Source organism: Coregonus clupeaformis, chromosome 10, assembly GCF_020615455.1.
Source record: "Coregonus clupeaformis isolate EN_2021a chromosome 10, ASM2061545v1, whole genome shotgun sequence".
NCBI lineage: Eukaryota > Metazoa > Chordata > Actinopteri > Salmoniformes > Salmonidae > Coregonus > Coregonus clupeaformis.
The window spans coordinates 63207046-63216709 of NC_059201.1; the positions used below are offsets into that span (position 1 = coordinate 63207046).

General features: G+C 45.0%; 1 protein-coding gene across 1 annotated transcript in view; it reads right to left on the bottom strand.

Annotated features, from left to right (window-relative positions):
• The window catches only part of LOC121550335 (sarcoplasmic/endoplasmic reticulum calcium ATPase 1), a 47527-nt gene extending 39551 nt beyond the window's left edge, over positions 1 to 7976 (bottom strand). Inside the window, exon 1 of the mRNA XM_045223168.1 lies at positions 7970 to 7976. The gene's annotated coding sequence lies outside the window, so the exon portion shown is untranslated. The remainder of the gene's footprint in view (positions 1 to 7969) is intronic.
• Between the last annotated feature and the right edge of the window lie 1688 nt (positions 7977 to 9664).

Consider the following 9664-nt stretch of genomic DNA (forward strand, 5'->3'; position numbering starts at 1 on the left):
TGTCTGTCAAAGTTGACGTGTACCTATGATGAAAATTACAGGCCTCTCTCATCTTTTTAAGTGGGAGAACTTGCACAATTGGTGGCTGACTAAATACTTTTTTCCCCCACTGTAGCTGGCCCCTACACACTTATTGTAACTGTGCAAATGACCTAAGCATAGCATAGCCATAACAGAACCACAACTCAACTTCTCCCTGGAGGAGTCAATACTTCTGGCAGCACCTTCGGTCTGCATATCTACTCTCATTGCTGTGTGTGGCATGCGTATAAATCAGGAGGAATCGTTGGCCACTGAGGGTTTGAGGTTTAGTTTCATAACCAGAGAGTGACAGTTTTTCTTGGAGATGGACGACCCGTCTCATCTTGCAAGACTGTTTACTTGGAGAAGCAATTGGAGCCCCCCTGTTTATTTTCAACACCTCCTAACCCCCATTACCAACCATCTCATCTTCACCTCAGTCTACATCCAAGTACACCTCCAAGAGACTGAAAAACAAGCGATCTCTCATTTGTAAACAACCATTAAGTCTATGTCTAAAATGTAAATAGGCCCTACTGACCAACAGCTCTATATGTCACATTAGCTGGTACATAACCAGCTATCTAAATGACAACCAAATGTATTTTAAATTCTATTTAGCTAGTAATGATCCGTGCTAACTGGCTTTGCATTAGCAACATGGTATGCTACCACGCTAGCTCTAAGACCAAGGTCACAAGCTTTGTTGATGACAGAATGACAGATGAATTAAAAAAGAAATTGAGTGAGTAGGACACCAATATATATATATTTATATATATAGAGAGAGAGAGAGGGAGAGAGGGAGAGAGGGGGGGGGGGAGGGAGGAGAGAGAGGGAGAGAGGGAGAGAGGGAGAGAGGGAGAGAGGGAGAGAGAGAGAGAGAGAGAGAGAGAGAGAGAGAGAGGTTACATTTAGAGAGGAGGGAGCAAAGAGAGGAAGAGTACTTTAGGAATAACTTGCATTGAGTCTGCTGGTAACAAAACAGTCAATGGTACATTGGATATAAGGCAATTGGGTTATGCAAAGGAAACTTGAAGCCTCCATAAAAAAACCATAAATACACAAAACATGGACACACACAGACAATTGCAGATATGAAGACAGTGATACTCTCACTGAGACATTGGGGATGCAGAGATATGGCAACGCATAAACAGACCTACACACAAGTAGAGAACAACATGGAAACACACAGACAGATATACAACATACATACTATGGACATGTGTGGACAAACATCAACACAGGAAAATGGTGGTGGTGGTTAGGGTTACAATAGAAACATTGGCCTGTGAGAGAACATATATATGATGGCCTTGCAGACACAAGTATGAACATTTTGGGTTATTCCGGGGTAAGAAAAAACATCTGTGTGTGTGTGTGTGTGTGTGTGTGTGTGTGACAGGTGTTGGAGTGGAATGGTGCTAAGCTCCTATCCCTATTCCTGGGGCTTTGAGCTGGTGGTCCTGCAACTTAGACAACTGATCTACTCTTAAAGAGCCAAGACACACTCTGTGCCTTACACACACACTGCTTCACTGCACACACACGCACACACACGCACACACACTCACACTGCATGCATACACACCCCACATGACAGAATACCCCCCCTGAAACAAACACCCTGTATTAACACAAACACAGATCATCTTACACCCTGCACACTCTGCACACGCATATGATCACACACTTAACTCTTTGCACACACAGACGTACAATCACAATCACACACATCTCTTTTAAACCAAAGCAGTGGTAGTAGTGTGCGCGTGTAGTGCTATAACAGGCTGCGTGTATGCAGATGAGTAATGACATTGTGTCGTCACAGGGAGCGATGGAGGAGAGGACTGCCTTATCGTGCCCCCAGGCCTATAAATCACCTTTACACAAAGAATTACCTTCCAGCTCTGTGGCCAAAGCCAAAATAAGCAGCCACTGAAACAGGACACCAGTGAATGATAACATACAGTGCCTTCATACAGTGGGGAAAAAAAGTATTTAGTCAGCCACCAATTGTGCAAGTTCTCCCACTTAAAAAGATGAGAGAGGCCTGTAATTTTCATCATAGGTACACGTCAACTATGACAGACAAATTGAGATTTTTTTTCTCCAGAAAATCACATTGTAGGATTTTTTATGAATTTATTTGCAAATTATGGTGGAAAATAAGTATTTGGTCACCTACAAACAAGCAAGATTTCTGGCTCTCACAGACCTGTAACTTCTTCTTTAAGAGGCTCCTCTGTCCTCCACTCGTTACCTGTATTGATGGCACCTGTTTGAACTTGTTATCAGTATAAAAGACACCTGTCCACAACCTCAAACAGTCACACTCCAAACTCCACTATGGCCAAGACCAAAGAGCTGTCAAAGGACACCAGAAACAAAATTGTAGACCTGCACCAGGCTGGGAAGACTGAATCTGCAATAGGTAAGCAGCTTGGTTTGAAGAAATCAACTGTGGGAGCAATTATTAGGAAATGGAAGACATACAAGACCACTGATAATCTCCCTCGATCTGGGGCTCCACGCAAGATCTCACCCCGTGGGGTCAAAATGATCACAAGAACGGTGAGCAAAAATCCCAGAACCACACAGGGGGACCTAGTGAATGACCTGCAGAGAGCTGGGACCAAAGTAACAAAGCCTACCATCAGTAACACACTACGCCGCCAGGGACTCAAATCCTGCAGTGCAAGACGTGTCCCCCTGCTTAAGCCAGTACATGTCCAGGCCCATCTGAAGTTTGCTAGAGTGCATTTGGATGATCCAGAAGAGGATTGGGAGAATGTCATATGGTCAGATTAAACCAAAATATAACTTTTTGGTAAAAACTCAACTTGTCGTGTTTGGAGGACAAAGAATGCTGAGTTGCATCCAAAGAACACCATACCTACTATGAAGCATGGGGGTGGAAACATCATGCTTTGGGGCTGTTTTTCTGCAAAGGGACCAGGACGACTGATCTGTGTAAAGGAAAGAATGAATGGGGCCTGTATCGTGAGATTTTGAGTGAAAAACTCCTTCCATCAGCAAGGGCATTGAAGATGAAACATGGCTGGGTCTTTCAGCATGACAATGATCCCAAACACATCGCCCGGGCAACGAAGGAGTGGCTTCGTAAGAAGCATTTCAAGGTCCTGGAGTGGCCTAGCCAGTCTCCAGATCTCAACCCCATAGAAAATCTTTGGAGGGAGTTGAAAGTCTGTGTTGCCCAGCGACAGCCCCAAAACATCACTGCTCTAGAGGAGATCTGCATGGAGGAATGGGCCAAAATACCAGCAACAGTGTGTGAAAACCTTGTGAAGACTTACAGAAAATGTTTGACCTGTGTCATTGCCAACAAAGCGTATATAACAAAGTATTGAGAAACTTTTGTTATTGACCAAATACTTATTTTCCACCATAATTTGCAAATAAATTCATAAAAAATCCTACAATGTGATTTTCTGGATTTTTTTCCCTCATTTTGTCTGTCATAGTTGACGTGTACCTATGATGAAAATTACAGGCCTCTCTCATCTTTTTAAGTGCGAGAACTTGCACAATTGGTGGCTGACTAAATACTTTTTCCCCCCACTGTATATGCATTCATATATCCTTCAGGATATGCATAGTCACTTTAACTCTACCCACATGTACATATTACTTCAACTACCTCAACTAGCCGGTGCCCCCGCACATTGACTCTGCACCGGTACCCCCCTGTATATATAGCCTCCCTACTGTTATTTAATTTTACTTCTGCTCTTTTTTTCTCAACACTTTTTTTGTTGTTGTTTTATTTTTACTTTTTTGTTTAAAATAAATGCACTGTTGGTTAAGGGCTGTAAGTAAGCATTTCACTGTAATGTCTGCACCTGTTGTATTCGGCGCATGTGGCCAATACAATTTGATTTGATTTGATTCAGAAAATATTCATACCCCTTGACTTATTCCACATTTTGTTGTGTTACAGCCTGAATTTTCTGACCCATCTCCACACAATGCCCCATAATGATAAAGTGAAAACATGGTTTTAGAAATGTTTGCAAATGTATTGAAAATGAAATACAGAAACTGATCCAAGATGGCATAGCAGTGCGGTCGTGTATTATGTTGTGTCCTCGTGTAAATATCCTTTTTTTGTGTGTCTTTTTTTGTATATATTTCTCTATCTCACTTTACATCCTTAACTAAATATACTTTCCTGCAACCCGCCTCACCCAATGTGGAACGGATTCTATTATTTCTTCATACCTTTTATCAAGAACCCACGGCTGAAACTAGCCAGCTAACTAGCTACTTGCTATTAGCTATTGCTATTAGCCACCGTTAGCGGTCTTCACCACTGTCCATGGCCTGCACTACCTACCTACCAGCCAGCTCTAGCCTGGACAATTATCGGCCAGTCTGCACAGCGTGCTATCGACCCAGAGCATTTAGGATTTTCTGCCGGAATCACTGAATCACTGGACCTTAACACCGGATCATCACAACTAGCTAGCTGCAACCGAATGGATGTTGTTGTTGGCTAATCACCACTAATCACCACTTGTCCCGAAGCTAGCACCAGTTAGCCTTGAGCTAGCCTCAAGCCAGGCCCATCTCCCGGCTATCCACCTCTCTGTCAACTGGACGGGACATCCTAGTGTCGACAAGTAGCCCCGCCGATCCAACACGACTGGTCTGCCGATGTAATCATCTGATGTGGTTTCAACAGGCTTCCCGTTGCGACGACCACGAAGATCCATCTGCTAGCACCGGCCCGCTAGCACACGCAATCAACAGCCGTGCCTCCTGCTCGCCTGTGCTGTAGCAGCCTACGAACTGCTCCCGGACTTACCTATTGCTGTTCACTGGACCTTATGATCACTCAGCTACACATCTGATGCCCGCTGGACTGTTCCTTTACACGGTACCCCACCCTGTTTATCTGTTTAGCCTCAGCCCAAACTTTCGTCGCCATTACCAGTTGTTGTCTTAGCCCTCTTGAATAACACCTGTGATTGCGTTATGCCTCTCTCCCATGTCAATATGCCTAGCCTATTGCTGTTTGGGTTAGTTGTTATTGTACTATTTCACTGTAAAGCCCCCAGTCCAGCTCAACCTGTCTCAGATAGCTTCTTTGTCCCACCCCCCATACACGCGGAGACCGGCTCAATCGGTACCTCCAGTGATGCTATCTCATTCATCGTTACCCAATGCTTAGGTGTACCTCCACTGTACTCATATCCTTCCATATCCTTGCCTGTACGTAATGCCCTGAATCTATTCTACAACGCCCGGAAATCGGCCCCGTTTATTCTCTGTACCCAACGCACTAGAAGACCAGTTCTTAAAGCCTTTAGCCGTATACTTATTATATTCTTCCACTGTTCCTCTAGTGATGTAAAAGGCTAACCCAGGCCCTGTAGCCCCCAGTATCACTCCTACTCCCCAGGCGCTATCATTTGTTGACTTCTGTAACCGTAAAAGCCTTGGTTTCTTGCATGTTAACATCAGAAGCCTCCTCCCCAAGTTTGAGTTATTCACTGCGTTAGCACACTATGCCAACCCTGATGTCCTAGCAGTGTCTGAATCCTGGCTTAGGAAGGCCACCAAAAATTCAGAAATGTCCATCCGGAACTACAACATTTTCCGTCTAGATAGAACTGCCAAAGGGGGTGGAGTTGCAATCTACTGTAGAGATAGCCTGCAGAGCTCTATCATACTATCCAGGTCTGTGCCCAAACAGTTTGAGCTTCTACTTCTAAAAATCCACCTTTCCAGAAATAAGTCTCTCACTGTTGGCGCTTGCTACAGACCCCCCTCAGCCCCCAGCTGTGCCCTGGACACCATATGTGAATTGCTTGCCCCCCATCTATCCTCAGAGTTCGTACTGCTTGGTGACCTAAACTGGGATATGCTTAACACCCCGGCCGTCCTACAATCTAAACTAGATGCCCTCAATCTCACACAAATTATCAAGGAACCTACCAGGTACAACCCTAAATCCGTAAACATGGGCACCCTCATAGATATAATACTGAATAATTTACCCTCTAAATACACCTCCGCTGTCTTCAACCAGGATCTCAGCGATCACTGCCTCATTGCCTGCGTCCGTAATGGGTCCGCGGTCAAACGACCACCCCTCATCACTGTCAAACGCTCCCTAAAACACTTCAGCGAGCAGGCCTTTCTAATTGACCTGGCCCGGGTATCCTGGATGGATATTGACCTCATTCCGTCAGTAGAGGATGCCTGGATGTTCTTCAAAAATGCTTTCCTCTCCATCTTAAATAAGCATGCCGCATTCAAAAAATGCAGAACTAAGAACAGATATAGCCCCTGGTTCACCCCAAACTTGACTGCCTTTGACCAGCACAAAAACATCCTGTGGCGTACTGCATTAGCATTGAACAGCCCCCGCGATATGCAACTTTTCAGGGAAGTCAGGAACCACTATACACAATCAGTTAGGAAAGCAAAGGCTAGCTTTTTCTAACAGAAACTTTCATCCTGTAGCACTAACTCCAAAACGTTTTGGGACACTGTAAAGTCCACGGAGAATAAAAGCACCTCCTCCCAGCTACCCACTGCACTGAGGCTAGGAAACACTGTCACCACCGATAAATCTACGATAATCGAGAATTTCAATAAGCATTTTGCTACGGCTGGCCATGCTTACACCTGGCTACCCCTACCCCAGTCACCAGCTCAGCACCCTCCGCTGCAACTTGCCCATGCCCCCCCCCGCTTCTCCTTCACCCAAATTCAGATAGCTGATGTCCTGAAAGAGCTGCAAAATCTGGACCCCTACAAATCAGCTGGGCTAGACAATCTGGACCCTTTCTTTCTAAAATTAGCCGCCGAAATTGTCGCAACCCCTATTACTAGCCTGTTCAACCTCTCTTTCATATCGTCTGAGATCCCCAGAGATTGGAAAGCTTCCGTGGTCATACCCCTCTTCAAAGGGGGTGACACTCTAGATCCAAACTGTTACAGACCTATATCCATCCTACCCTGCCTTTCGAAAGTATTTGAAAGCCAAGTTAACAAACAGATCACCGACCACTTCGAATCCCACCGTACCTTCTCCGCTATGCAATCTTTTTTCCGAGCTGGTCTTGGGTGCACCTCAGCCACGCTCAAGGTCCTAAACGATATAATAACCGCGATTGATAAAAGACAGTACTGTACAGCCGTCTTCATCGACCTGGCCAAGGCTTTTGACTCTGTCAATCATCGCATTCTTATTGGCAGACTAAATAGCCTTGGTTTCTCAATTGACTGTCTCGCCTGGTTCACCAACTACTTTTCAGATAGAGTTCAATGTGTAAAATCGGAGGGCCTGTTGTCTGAACCTCTGGCAGTCTCTATGGGGGTACCACGGGGTTCAATTCTCGGGCCGACTCTATTCTCTGTGTATATCAATGATGTCGCTCTTGCTGCTGGTGACTCTCAGATCCACCTCTACGCAGACGACACCATTTTGTATACATCTGGCCCTTCATTGGACACTGTGTTAACAAACCTCCAAATGAGCTTCAATGCCATACAACACTCCTTCCGTCGCCACCAACTGCTCTTAAACGCTAGTAAAACTAAATGCATGCTCTTCAATCGAACGCTGCTTGCACCCGCCCGCCCGACTAGAATCACTACTCTCGGCGGGTCTGACTTAGAATATGTGGACAACTACAAATACCTAGGTGTCTGGTTAGACCGTAAACTCTCCTTCCAGACTCACATTAAGCATCTCCAATCCAAAGTTAAATCTAGAATCGGCTTCCTGTTTCGCAACAAAGCCTCCTTCACTCATGCTGCTAAACATGCCCTCGTAAAACGGACTATCCTACCGATCCTTGACTTCGGCGATGTCATTTACAAAATAGCTTCCAACACTCAACTCAGCAAATTGGATGTAGTCTATCACAGTGCCATCCGTTTTGTCACCAAAGCCCCATATACTACCCACCATTGTGACCTGTAGGCTCTCGTTGGCTGGCCTTCACTACATATTCTTCGCCAAACCCACTGGCTCCAGGCCATCTATAAATCCCTTCTAGGCAAATCACTGCCTTATTTTAGCTCATTGGTCACCATAGCAACACCCACCCGTAGTATACGCTCCGGCAGGTATATCTCAGTGGTCATCCCCAAAGCCAACACCTCCTTTGGCCGCCATTCCTTCCAGTTCTCTGCTGCAAATGACTGGAACGAACTACAAAAATCTCTGAAGCTGGAGACATATCTCCCTCATTAACTTTAAGCATCAGTTGTCAGAGCAGCTTACCGATCACTGTACCTGTACACAGCCCATCTGTAATTAGCCCACCGAACTACCTCATCCCCATATTGTTATTTACATTGTTATTTATTTTTCTCATCCATATGTAACTCTGTTTTTGTTGTTGTTTTTATCGCACTGCTTTGATTTATCTTTGCCAGGTCGCATTTGTAAATGAGAACTTGTTCTCAACTGGCTTACCTGGTTAAATAAAGGTGAAAAAAAAAAACATTTACATAAGTATTCACACCCATGAGTCAATACATATTAGAATCACCTTTGGCAGTGATTACAGCTGTGAGTCTTTCTGGGTAAGTCTCTAAGTCTTTTAAAAATTCTTCAAGCTCTGTCAACTTGGTTGTTGAGCATTGCCAGACAGCCATTTTCAAGTCTTACCATAGATTCAAGCCGATTTAAGTCAAAACTGTAACTAGGCCACTCAGGAACATTCAATGTCATATTGGTAAGCAACTCCAGTGTATATTTGGCCTTGTGTTTTAGGTTATTGTCCTGCTGAAAGGTGAATTTGTCTCCCAGTGTCTGGTGGAAAGCAGACTGAATCACGTTTTACTCTAGGATTCTGTGCTTAGCTATATTTTGTTTATCTTTATCCAAAAAAACGTGCTAGTCGGCCTCTCGAGTGGCGCAGTGGTCTAAGGCTGCAGTGCTTGAGGCAGCACTACAGACCCGGGTTCGATCCCAGGCTGTGTCACAGCCAGCCGTGACCGGGAGACCCATGAGACGGCACACAATTGGCCCAGCGTCGTCCGGGTTAGGGGAGGGTTTGGTCAGCCGGGATTACCTTGTCCCATTGCGCTCTAGCGACTCCTTGTGGTGGGCCAGGTGCCTGCAAGCTGACTTCGGTTGTCATCTGGACGGTTTTTCCTCCAACACATTGGTGCGGCTGGCTTCTGGGTTAAGCGAGCAGTGTGTCAAGAAGCAGTGCGGCTTGGCAGGGTCGTGTTTCAGAGGACGCATGGCCCTTGACCTTCGCCTCTCCCGAGTCCGTAGGGGAGTTGCAGTGATGAGACAAGACTGTAACTACCAATTGGGGAGAAAAAGGGGAAAAAGTACACACACACAACAACAAAAAATACTTCCTAGTCTTTGCTGATGACAAGCACACCCATAATATGATGCAACCACCACCATGCATGAAAATATGAAGAGTGGTACTCAGTGATGTGTTGTGTTGGACTTGCCCAAAACATAACGCTTTGTATTCAGGACATAAAGTTAATTTGTTTGACAATTGTTTTTGCAGTTTTACATTAGTGACTTGTTTCAAACAGGATGCATGTATTGGAATACTTTTATTCTGTACAGGCTTCCTTCTTTTCACTATGTCATTTAGGTTAGTATTGTGGAGTAACTACAATTTTG